Below are 10,770 nucleotides of genomic sequence, written 5' to 3' on the forward strand. Positions count from 1 at the left end.
TTTAAACAAATGAATATACTACAAAAATAATTGCATGTGAATGATTATTATTATTTCATCATATGTTAAAAATAAAAAGGTTTATACATGTATTTATAACATAAAATTTTAATAATAAAATAATTAGATGGGAATTAGTGTTATTATTTCGTTGGATGATAATACTTAGAAATAAAGTATATATACATAAACTCCCTCATGTTCACCTTTCCTTTTTTAGTTTGTCTCAATATGTCCCATTTCTATATTTGGAAATAAATCCTTCTCTTATCTCTCCTTATATTCAGTTTCCTTTTTCTCTCTACTTATTTCACCTAACAATTTCTCCTAAAATCTCGTGTCACTCAAGAATGTGAACATCTTGAATAATTGAATGTGAATGACTATGATTGTTTCCTTGGATGATTCACACAAAAAATTAAGTGTATATCCACGTAGTAATTTTTATAACTTAGAATTTTATAGATTACTTAAATAAAATAATTGGATATGAATTACTAATATTATTTCCTTGGACGATATCACTAAAAAAAATTAAGTATATACACATGTAATCATTTTTATAACTTTAAATTATATAAGAAATATTAAACTATAAAATATTTGAACGTGAATGACAAATATTATTTCGTCGGATGATAACACTAAGAAAGAAAGAAATAAATATACCTATAGTCGTTTTTATAACTTAGATTTTTTAAATAATTTAATAATAAAATAATCAGATGTAAATGACTATGATTATTACGTTGGATGATAGCACTAAGAAATTAAGTATATACGCTTTCATAACTTAGAATTCTAATATTAATTAATATTAAAACAATTAAACGTGAAGAACTATGATTATATCGTTGGATGATAACACTAAGTATATATACACAGTCATTTTTATAACTTTAAATTTTAAAATTATTTAATGATAAAATAATTGAATTAGAATGACTATAATTTATTCGTTGGACAATAACATTAAGAATTTAAGTATATAGACATGTAGTCCTTTTTGTAAATTAGGATTTTAAGAATTATTAAACAATAATAATAATTGGATATGAATGTCAATTATTATTTCGTTGGATGATAATACTAAGAAATGAAATATATATACATGTAGTCATTTTTATAACTCATAATTTTTATAGATCATTTTATAATAAACTAATTAGATGTGAATAACTATAATTATTTAATTGCATGATAACACCAAGTATGTACATGTACTTGTTTTCATAACTTTAGAATTTTAAGAATTATTTAACAATAAATAATTGAATGGCTACACTATAATTATTTCGTTGGATGATAACACTAATATATTAAGTATATATACATGCAATCGCTTTTATAACTTAAAATTTTATGAATTATAAATAATTGGATGAGAATAACTTATTTCGATAGAAAATAATAGTAAGAATGTATATATACATGTATTCATTTTTATAACTTAGAATCTTGAGATTATTTAGTAACAAGATAATGATTATTGTTTTATCATTGAAAGATAATACTAAGAAATTAAGTATATATGCCTATATTCATTTTTATAATTTAAATTTTTTAAAATTATTTTAAAAAAATAATTTGTTGTCAATGAGTATTAGATGAGTGAATTTAAAAGTTTGAATTTTATCAATTTTTAAGAAACTCTAACAATTAATAAACTTATAACACCCCTTACTCGGTTAGTTTTAACCAAATAAGTGACGTTACCTTTCAGTACGATCGATAAACAAAACCTGCCTATTTTTTTTTAAATCATTTTGCAAACACTCATCATACAACACTATCATAAAAGTAACTAAACCAGGATAACATAACTATTTACTACTATACATAACAAAATATTGATAACTTACTTCGATAATTATTTACATCCCTATTAGCAAAAGAAGGTTATAACCTTACATTTGTAGCCCAACTATTTACAAACAAAAGAGCCTAAGCATGCCGCGTGTAAACTCCAACTTTACCAGTAAAAAGGGAGGTGGTGACTTGACACGTGCTGTTGCCAACTAGCGAGTTCACTCGCTTCTATACTCTGCGAGAGGGAGAAGAAAAGGGGGGTGAGCTTCTAAAAGCTCGTAGTGTAATTGCATTCCATAATAAAACCTCTAAAACTTCAATCTATATTACTATCACAAGTAAACACTTTATTACCTGGAATGTCGTACCACACATATTCAATTTATATCGGCATCAATATACCAGTTCAAAATCATATCACCAAATATTATCATTCATATAAGTTTGAATCATTCAAGATCACATATATCACTTGCAAATAATCAACACCTTCATCCTGTACAACCACACTATCATATTTGTCACGTAATACCTTCAATAATAACTATCTACCATCTATCAATCAAACCAATAACATGATATAACATATAATACGATTTGCTGTCACTTTCTTTCATCAACATAATTATACTACAAGAAACATAACTACTTAAAGAATTCAAAGCACCAAAAGTATTATTTCTAAATCAAAAACCACATTCAGCCCCCAAAGTTATGCTTAGTGATGAACAAGGGTACAAGGACACTATCTGTAGCCCGATGAGGGCGTCTATCATGTAAGTCCGTATTGGACACTGTAATCTTTCATATGGCCTACGCAAGGCAACTGTCATATATTAACCATATAGGGTACATTTCAAATATCGATATATCATATAGACCATCGCTTCGGTTATCCAGAAGACGAGTGATCAACATGTGTGCAGTACTGCTGTCCTATGGCATGCCAACTATACCCTGTGATTCACTCAAGCAATGGGGCATAACGCAACTATTTCACATTATTCAACACATATAACTATTTAAATCACTTTGTATCTCATAAGAAATGCCAAACAACAATTTCAAATCTCATCTTTCAATATCACTGTTTCTGTCACTTCACCTTGAAGTATACACAATCCACACAATCATTTTAAAGTTCTATGGCATAAGCATACGAATCACACAAACAAGTAGTAATATTTATCGAAGTTAAAAGAAATTAACTTCTATAACACGCGTACACTACCTGTACACGTAAAAAAAAACTCTATTACTTGCTTAGTCAACCATGGAGGTGCCATTTTCCCTTATCGCTTGTGCTTTCCCTCGGTTCACCTAATTTTTAAACAAACACATATACAATTTATAAATAAACACTTAAAGCACAAATATGGAAGCCAAAATATCACATCTATCTATCTCCCTTTTAGCATAAAAACCTATATTCTCAACTTTTAAAGCTTTAGAAAGTATTGACTGCATTACATCATCTTCATAAAATAAACTGACTTAACTCGGAGATAACTAGGGGGCCCTACACCAAAATAAACCTCTAGATATCTATTTTAATTACAAAAAAGGCTTTCCTCAAAATTCCAAGGGATTAGGGAGTTATGAACGTTTTACTACAGCCTGCCAGTTTGTGACAGATTCTGGCGACTGTTTAACATGAATTTTTAAAAATAGCAAACGTTGATGAAATGCTTTGAAATTTTTCAAACATCTTCTCAAGACCTGATAGCATGCATAAATATTTTTAAAACATAAATTCTAGCATGTTAAGGTTGCCGAAACTGATCAGTACAGAAGCACCAGAACAGCCTATAAACAAGCTATTTCTCCAACAAAAGAAATCCCCCCCAAAAAAAATAGATTCTTCCTATCGCTTTCATGCTTAACTGTCATATCATACTTCCAATTGCATAATTCAAAAGCCAAATTACACCAAAGCATCAAAACAATAAAATCCCCAATTCTATGAACCCTAATTTTCGACCAAACAAAAAGAATCACATCAAACTAACATCACTTATTATACTCAGAAACATGATTGAGGAGGTTATGGAGGAATCTAACCTCTAATTTCAACTATTTTCCAAAGATAAGTGGAGGTGGGTTTGCAACCTAAGCTCCAAAATTGAGGGGAAGAAGGGGGAATTGAAAGCTTGGATTGATGGAGTGTATTACAGGCTTCACGGTGGAGCGGTTGGAGGAGTCGCGGTGGCTGATCGGAGGGAGTTGAGAGCTGTTGAAAAGCTTTACAGAGATGGAGAGAGTAGCGTGGAGAGAGAGAGGAAGAAAGAGAGAGGAGATGGATGAGGATCAATTTTCTTTTTTTTTTAATCTCTAATTTCTTTTTCTTAATTTTTTTCTCCCTAATTTCCTTCCATAAGACACGTTTTCCTCCCTAACTTACTCATCACTTTCAAATCTTTTCCTTTCCCTTTTTCTTTTTCTAATTCTCTCATTAATTCTATATTCCTATCTCTCTTTCTTTTTTTATCCCTAATAAAACATATATAAAAGTACTAAATAAAAATCTAATTACTAACTCTAAACTTTTAAAATATTAGGATATTACAAAACTATTATATTAGTGTTTGAATAATATATAAAATTCTCTATTTTAGAAGGTAAGTCAATTCAAATCCTTTTATTAGTATTTTGCAAATTTGAAGAAAGCCAATCTATAATATATTTAATTAAAATATTATAATTTATTAAAAAATTGTTTTAATTTATTCCTATTCATTCAGGATATTCATCCAAAAATCATGAAATCATTTAACCATATCAATCTAATTTTGTAGGGGAGAGTTTAAATTTTGATACAATGGAGAAGAAATATCCTAAATTCTTGTTAATGGAAGAATAAATTATGCAATGGTCAATCTAAAAGTTAATGTAGTAAATCATTCCTTAATTAAATGTATAAATGTTGATTAGGAAAAATTTAACCTTTCCTAAATGATCAATAAAAGGGTAAATATGTAATACATTGCATTAATTAATAATTATAAATTTATTTCAAATGTAAAATACCTAAAATGTCCAACTTTGTATACACAATATTCGTTAATTTATCACTACCCATAATAAATATGACGCCAGGATAGAGAAATTTGTAGTAATATCCAAGTACTCAGACTTCAAGATTTTCAATGATCAACCAATCATGGAAGTTTAAAGTAAAAACTAAAACATAAATACGGAGTACAACTTTATTATAGTTCAAAACATAAATAGATCCACTATTAACTTCAAATTATAAATGTAGTCGGATGGAATAATTTACATGTTTAAGGAAATATTTTTTAGGTTGTTAGGAATTTAAACTATGTTTACTTAACCCTATCATGCTAGCCTATATTCTGTCATGCTTATAGAATCGGAACTCAGAAGGGACATGTTCGTGAAAAAAATACTCTGACACCACACCAAGATCTAGGATATTTGGAAGGGCCTGAAAAGAGACGAAAACGTAATTAAAACGTGGATCAAGTTATATGGAATGATAACCGAACCGGTAGGATCAGTTAGTAAATGTCGTTGCCACTTAATCACTGCAGTCTTGCTCTCGCTTTCTTCCTTACCAAAGTAATTTATAAACTCCCAATTTTGCACTACTTTAACAGTAAAGCGGCAAGTTCGGGGTCGATCCCACAAAGAAGTTGGTGTGTCGAGTGTGTGTGTAGTGAACAGGGGGTTGGCTGCTGCCACGCTTTAACTTGAGAGTTTTTAACTACTGTTTTTACTCTAGGCAGAATTAAACTAGCTAACTTGATCAACGAAACTTTAACTACTGGGTCAAGTGAATTGCAGGTAACAGCAGAAAAGTAAATGCGAGGATGAAAACGAAAATAACTTTGATTAAACTAAACTGAGTACATCGTGAAATTTTAACTAAGCTAACACTTCGGAAACTAAGAAAGCGGTAAAAACTGAGAAGAATCTCAGCGGGAAACTTAAGATAACGCTAACAGAAAACACGTATTCTGCAGCGCTTCTTTGATTGCCCTTTTTAACTACGCACTACTTTATCTAAGCTAAGCTATTCTAGAGAACTGGACTAAAAGCTACAGAACTAAACTAAGCTAAACTAGACGGAAAGTAAAAAATCGAACTCTCTTTCTTGTGGTAGCACACCCTTTATTTATAAGCTCGATTCGGCCTCCAGCTGGATAACGATCTTGACAGAGAATATTCGCTCATGCTGAGAATGAGCGACTCACTGATTGCTACGTGCCTTTCTTCTAGAATGACGACGCTTTTGAGTAACAGATTCCTGACTCAGCTTCGTCCTTGTGTCTCATAAGCTAGCACATGTCCCCTTCTAGAACGTCGTCCTTGATAACAGAATGGTGCGCCATATCCAGCTCATTTCCTCACGTGTTCTTCTTCTAGAAGCCAGTGGTCCCCGTCTAGCTGCTTGATCACTCCCCTTTGATCAACTCCCCCGATTCTTGGCCTTTTATCGCCTTTTGTACTTGCTTGATCAGTTCGGCCTTGCTGCCTTGGTCAAGTGGCATTTCTGCACATTTAACACTTGTTTTGCGCGATAAACCGATCAAGTAGCATACATTTTACCCTTAAATCGATGCATGAAATGAGCCTTATCAAACTGCTCACACTTAAAACATACTTGTTCTCAAGTATAAAGAAAAAGAAAAGAAAAAGATAAGCCAAATTTCAGGCATGGTTTACTTATTTCACAAGTAAAAGAAAAAACGAAAAGAGAAACAAGACCTTAAGATAAAAACACGTATTCACATGCATGCATTAGACCGGATAATTTTCCGACAATCATACCCGAGGTCGAGGTCAATCCATTTGCCAGTAGCTTGTGTTCCTTCTCTTTCGCTTTTGCTTGATCAAGGTGTCAGCTTGTCAAGATTGCTCAATTTAAAAACCACTATTGGATTCACTCAGTCACTCATTTCTCACCAGAGATGTTAGGACTGTTCACTCGGTGTTGCCATAATTTTAATACTTTGAATCGGACTGCACAAGATAGTTCCTTAAGGTCTTTATTTTGGGTTGTAACGGGGCTCAAGGGTAGTAACGTATTAGGGTAGGGTCCTAGGGGTTCTAAGTTCAAAATAAAATTTAAAAAGAAAAATCACATGAGTCAAAAAGTCAAAGATTTGACTAAACTCGCTAGACCAGATTTGAGATATTTATTTCTTCCTCTTCTTGATGCTCCTTCTCGGTCAAATTTCGACCTTTAGCCTTATAACTATCGACTTTTTTTTTGACTTTTGATTTTCTGGGTCAGGTTACAACTATTTCCTGCCCCTTTCTTTTTCTCAAACCTTTTCTTCATTCCTAATTTTTTATATGATCAACCCGATTTTCTAACTTGATCAACCCGGCTACCCTTTATTTTGAACATTTTATCGCCATCCCCTTTTGTTATATTTCATTTCTTTGACCCTTTTTCTCACGTGATGTAAAACGTAAAATTTGGTTTTAAGGCTTCAAAGAATGGGTAAAAGTGTATGTGCTCAACTTGGTTAACTAAGGGGTGCCTTGATTAGTGAGGCCGGTTTGTGGAACGAAGGAAAAGAAACGGCTCAAGTGGTTAAGTCCTAATGCCTTTAGTCCTTACTACTTGTGCAATTTTCATCTCAATACTAAAAGTCAGCCTCTCGTAAAAATATCTTTTGTAAAAATAGTAGAAAGTGTTCTACTTTTGGCTTATAACTCACATATAGAGAGACTTCACAGTTGGTTTAGAAATTGAGCGTTTCCATCATACTTGCGTCGTTCAAATTGATCAAGTTTTTGCAATCAAGTTTTTACATGCGAGCATACTGAATCTTTTTTCTAACTCTTCCTAAAGGTAATCAAGTCTTCCATTTATCCAATTTCATGCATATTGCCTAATTTATTACTAACTGGAATTTGTTATTTTTGAAAAATTTTAGCATGTATGATTCTACTGTAACTAACCCGTCCCCCCTCCCCACTGCATATGAACTCGTCCTCGAGGGACTTGATGCAGTGGAAAAAAGGGTTAGGCACAGGCAACGACACAACAAACAAGGGAAACTTCTCACACTTAGACCAGACACTGGGCTAAGTGTGAGACAGTCCCAGCGATCAACGCATGCTAACAAAATAAAAAAAACATACAAATAGGCAAAACATACAACAACTTCCATAAACTTCTCACACTTAGTCCATACACAGGACTAAGTGTGAGAACGGAGTCAAAAACATAATTTACACAAAGAAACAGAGTTAAGGGTAATGAAACAGAGTTAAGGGTAATACTACTGCTTTCTAGATGGTTGAATCAGGGGATGTTGCACACCTTCCTTATTGCCTCCATTACACAGGCCTTCCTTATTGCCTCCAAGGCGTTCGCGTTTATCAGAGCTCCTCCTCCTTGGTATTTTTATTCTTTTTCTCCTTCGCGCGGGGAAGCATGCTGGCAGCGTTAGTAAGCCCCATAACTTGGATTGGTACGGTGGCCCTTATTAGGGGGAGGAAGGATACTTTCTTCCCCTTCCTCCTGCTCCCTTTCCTCTGCTCTCACCTGGTTGCCCTCCATAGTCTTGCTTGCTTCTATGACTACTCCGGTCCCTTGGTACACTTGTCTCTTCTCATCCACTTGCTGCCTTGAACCCTCAGCTTCAAGAAGCCGCTGGCTCATCGTCTGGCGGCGCGTCCTTCTCGGGATGGAGTCATCCTCTGTAGTCGAAAAAAGGTTAAATTCTGCCTCCTTTCGTCGTAGTAGGAGATCACTGGGAAGAGGCAGCCCTTCTGCTGGTGGTGGCGAAGCGGGGTCCTTAGACTGAGAAATTCCTAGGCGGGCCTTGAGGGCGGTGTAAATCTCCACGGGGTCAGCGCCGGTGGGAAAACTTCTGAGTACGGAGTCCACACGCCTTATGTCAGCCGGGTCCACATATTAGAGCGGGCCGATGAATCTAGGAGGCAATAACGGGGTTCTGGTGGCTGGTGGGCTGGGTGGTGACAAGGATCTCTGATTATTACTGTTGATACCGGCTCCTGAAGAAAATGAGGAAATATTGGAAGTCTCGAGTTGATTGCCCTGCATTTCTCTCTGATTATGACTGCGGGTGATTTGAATTCGGAAAGAAGTAGAAGAGGATAGCACAAAGGTTCTGAAAGTAGTTGATGGAAAGTGAGATCGGAAAGACCCTTTTTATACTGCAACCCCGACTGTTGAGATTTTTTCCCGTTTGAGATCTCTGTGTCTGTTCAGACTTGTGCGACTCTTCACGTGCAGGCGCACCTTTTTAGAGTGCCAGGTGGCAAAGCTTCTCCAATACGCTCCCTCCTTCTCTCCAAGACGTCTCTTCATTGTGACAGTTGGCGCCGCCTGACACCTCTGCACACGTCTTATCATCACCTACCTTTGTCAACTCAATCACTACACTACTTATTAAATTTAAATTGCACTAATAAAGTGGACATTTGAATTCCAGATGAAATCTCAATGAGTTCCACTTGATCAGTTTCATTTCTTCCGTCCGATCTTTGATTAACTAAGAAAATAAAACTTAACACACTTAAAAAAACTATTTACACTAACAAGGATTTGACCGGGTCCCCCTGGGATGTCACTTGATCAGATTAAGAGATTTAGAATTTGTTGCTTGATCAAGAAGACTACCCATTAGTACCCGATCACTCCTTCCACCTGTTCACTGGCGCGAGCTAGGTATTAGTAGTGGAATGTCGTCCACTACAAACGCCTCCATTCCGTCCTTTTCTGTCAACTTGCTCGCCACCAAGTAGTCGGCCATATATGCAAATAATGGCTCTTTCCGTCCTCTGCTTCCTTGTTCGGCTTGATCAATTCTCCCTTCCTGGTAGATCCACTGTCTTTCAGGTGTTGACTCGGACAGGTGCAGGTGTTTTTCATGGAAAACATTTGTCATGGCTTCACCGTTATCTTCTTGTAGAGTTTGGCTCAGGTGTTCCACCCCTCTGTTCTCACATCCTTTCTTATCCACTGCTTCCCAGTCAAATTCCTGTACAAGAAGCACCCATCTGATGAACCGCGGCTTTGATTCCTTTTTTGCCAAGAGATATTTGATAGCCGTATGGTCTGTATAGACCATCACTTTGGACCCCAGCAGGTACGGCCTGAACGTCTCAAATGCGAAGACTACCGATAGCATCTTCTTTTCGGTCATATCACAGTTCCTTTGTGCCTGATTCAGGATTATAGAGGCGTAGAAGACGTCGTAACTTTTTCCTTCGATCTTCTGACCTAATACTGCCCCCATAGCATAATCGTCAGCATCGCATATCACTTCAAGGGGGTGATTCCAGCCGGGGGCGCGTATTATTGGAGATCTTATCCATCGGTCCTTCAGAAATGAGAACGCAGCCTTGCAGGCATCAGAGAATTCAATCTTCATGTTGTCATGGAGAAGTTTCGTCAGGGGTTGGGCTATTTTTTGCGAGATTCTTGATGAATCTCTTATAGATTCCGGCGTGTCCTAAAAAGGTTCTGACCTCCTCCTGGTCGGTAGAGCATGGGAGTTTTACTGCCCGCGTGTGCAATGCCTTGATTGTTCGAGGGTCTGCCCAGTTCGAATTCCGCCTCGTGGGTGTCAGCTTCGGTTGACACTGGAAGAGTAACTCTTCCTCCCCCACCATGAACTCTTCCAATCTCAGGGCGGGGCTAAATCTGCGTTGTCGATCAACGTGGGACGCCCCTCTTTTTTTTAGAATGGGATGCATATACAGCTCCGGGTAAATTTCTATCAAGGCATGCGTTTTCCAATTGACTACCCCTTGACTTAGCCTCAGTTCTTCTATCATCAGTCCTCCTTGTTCTTGCAGGTTTGATTTGACTGGTTTTTTATTGGGCTGGCTGGTAAGGCTATTGAGAGTCATCGGCGATGCTAGTACGGAAAGTAGTTGCCTTGTAGGCGAGGGATCTTCCTTCAGCATTCCTTTCAATTGGACAGCTTGGTCAGGTGGTTTCCCGACCCT

The 10,770-nt window shown here is 35.9% G+C and overlaps 1 long non-coding RNA gene across 1 annotated transcript; it reads right to left on the reverse strand.

The window, feature by feature from the left end:
* Window positions 1-1,815: 1,815 nt before the first annotated feature.
* LOC121756989 lies at window positions 1,816-4,144 on the reverse strand. Its single transcript, XR_006041146.1, has 3 exons — window positions 3,871-4,144; window positions 3,041-3,129; window positions 1,816-2,044 (listed from the first exon to the last, which is right to left on the reverse strand). It is a non-coding gene; the product is annotated as an uncharacterized LOC121756989 (long non-coding RNA).
* Window positions 4,145-10,770: the final 6,626 nt, after the last annotated feature.

The sequence above is a fragment of the Salvia splendens genome, chromosome 12, assembly GCF_004379255.2.
Source record: "Salvia splendens isolate huo1 chromosome 12, SspV2, whole genome shotgun sequence".
NCBI lineage: Eukaryota > Viridiplantae > Streptophyta > Magnoliopsida > Lamiales > Lamiaceae > Salvia > Salvia splendens.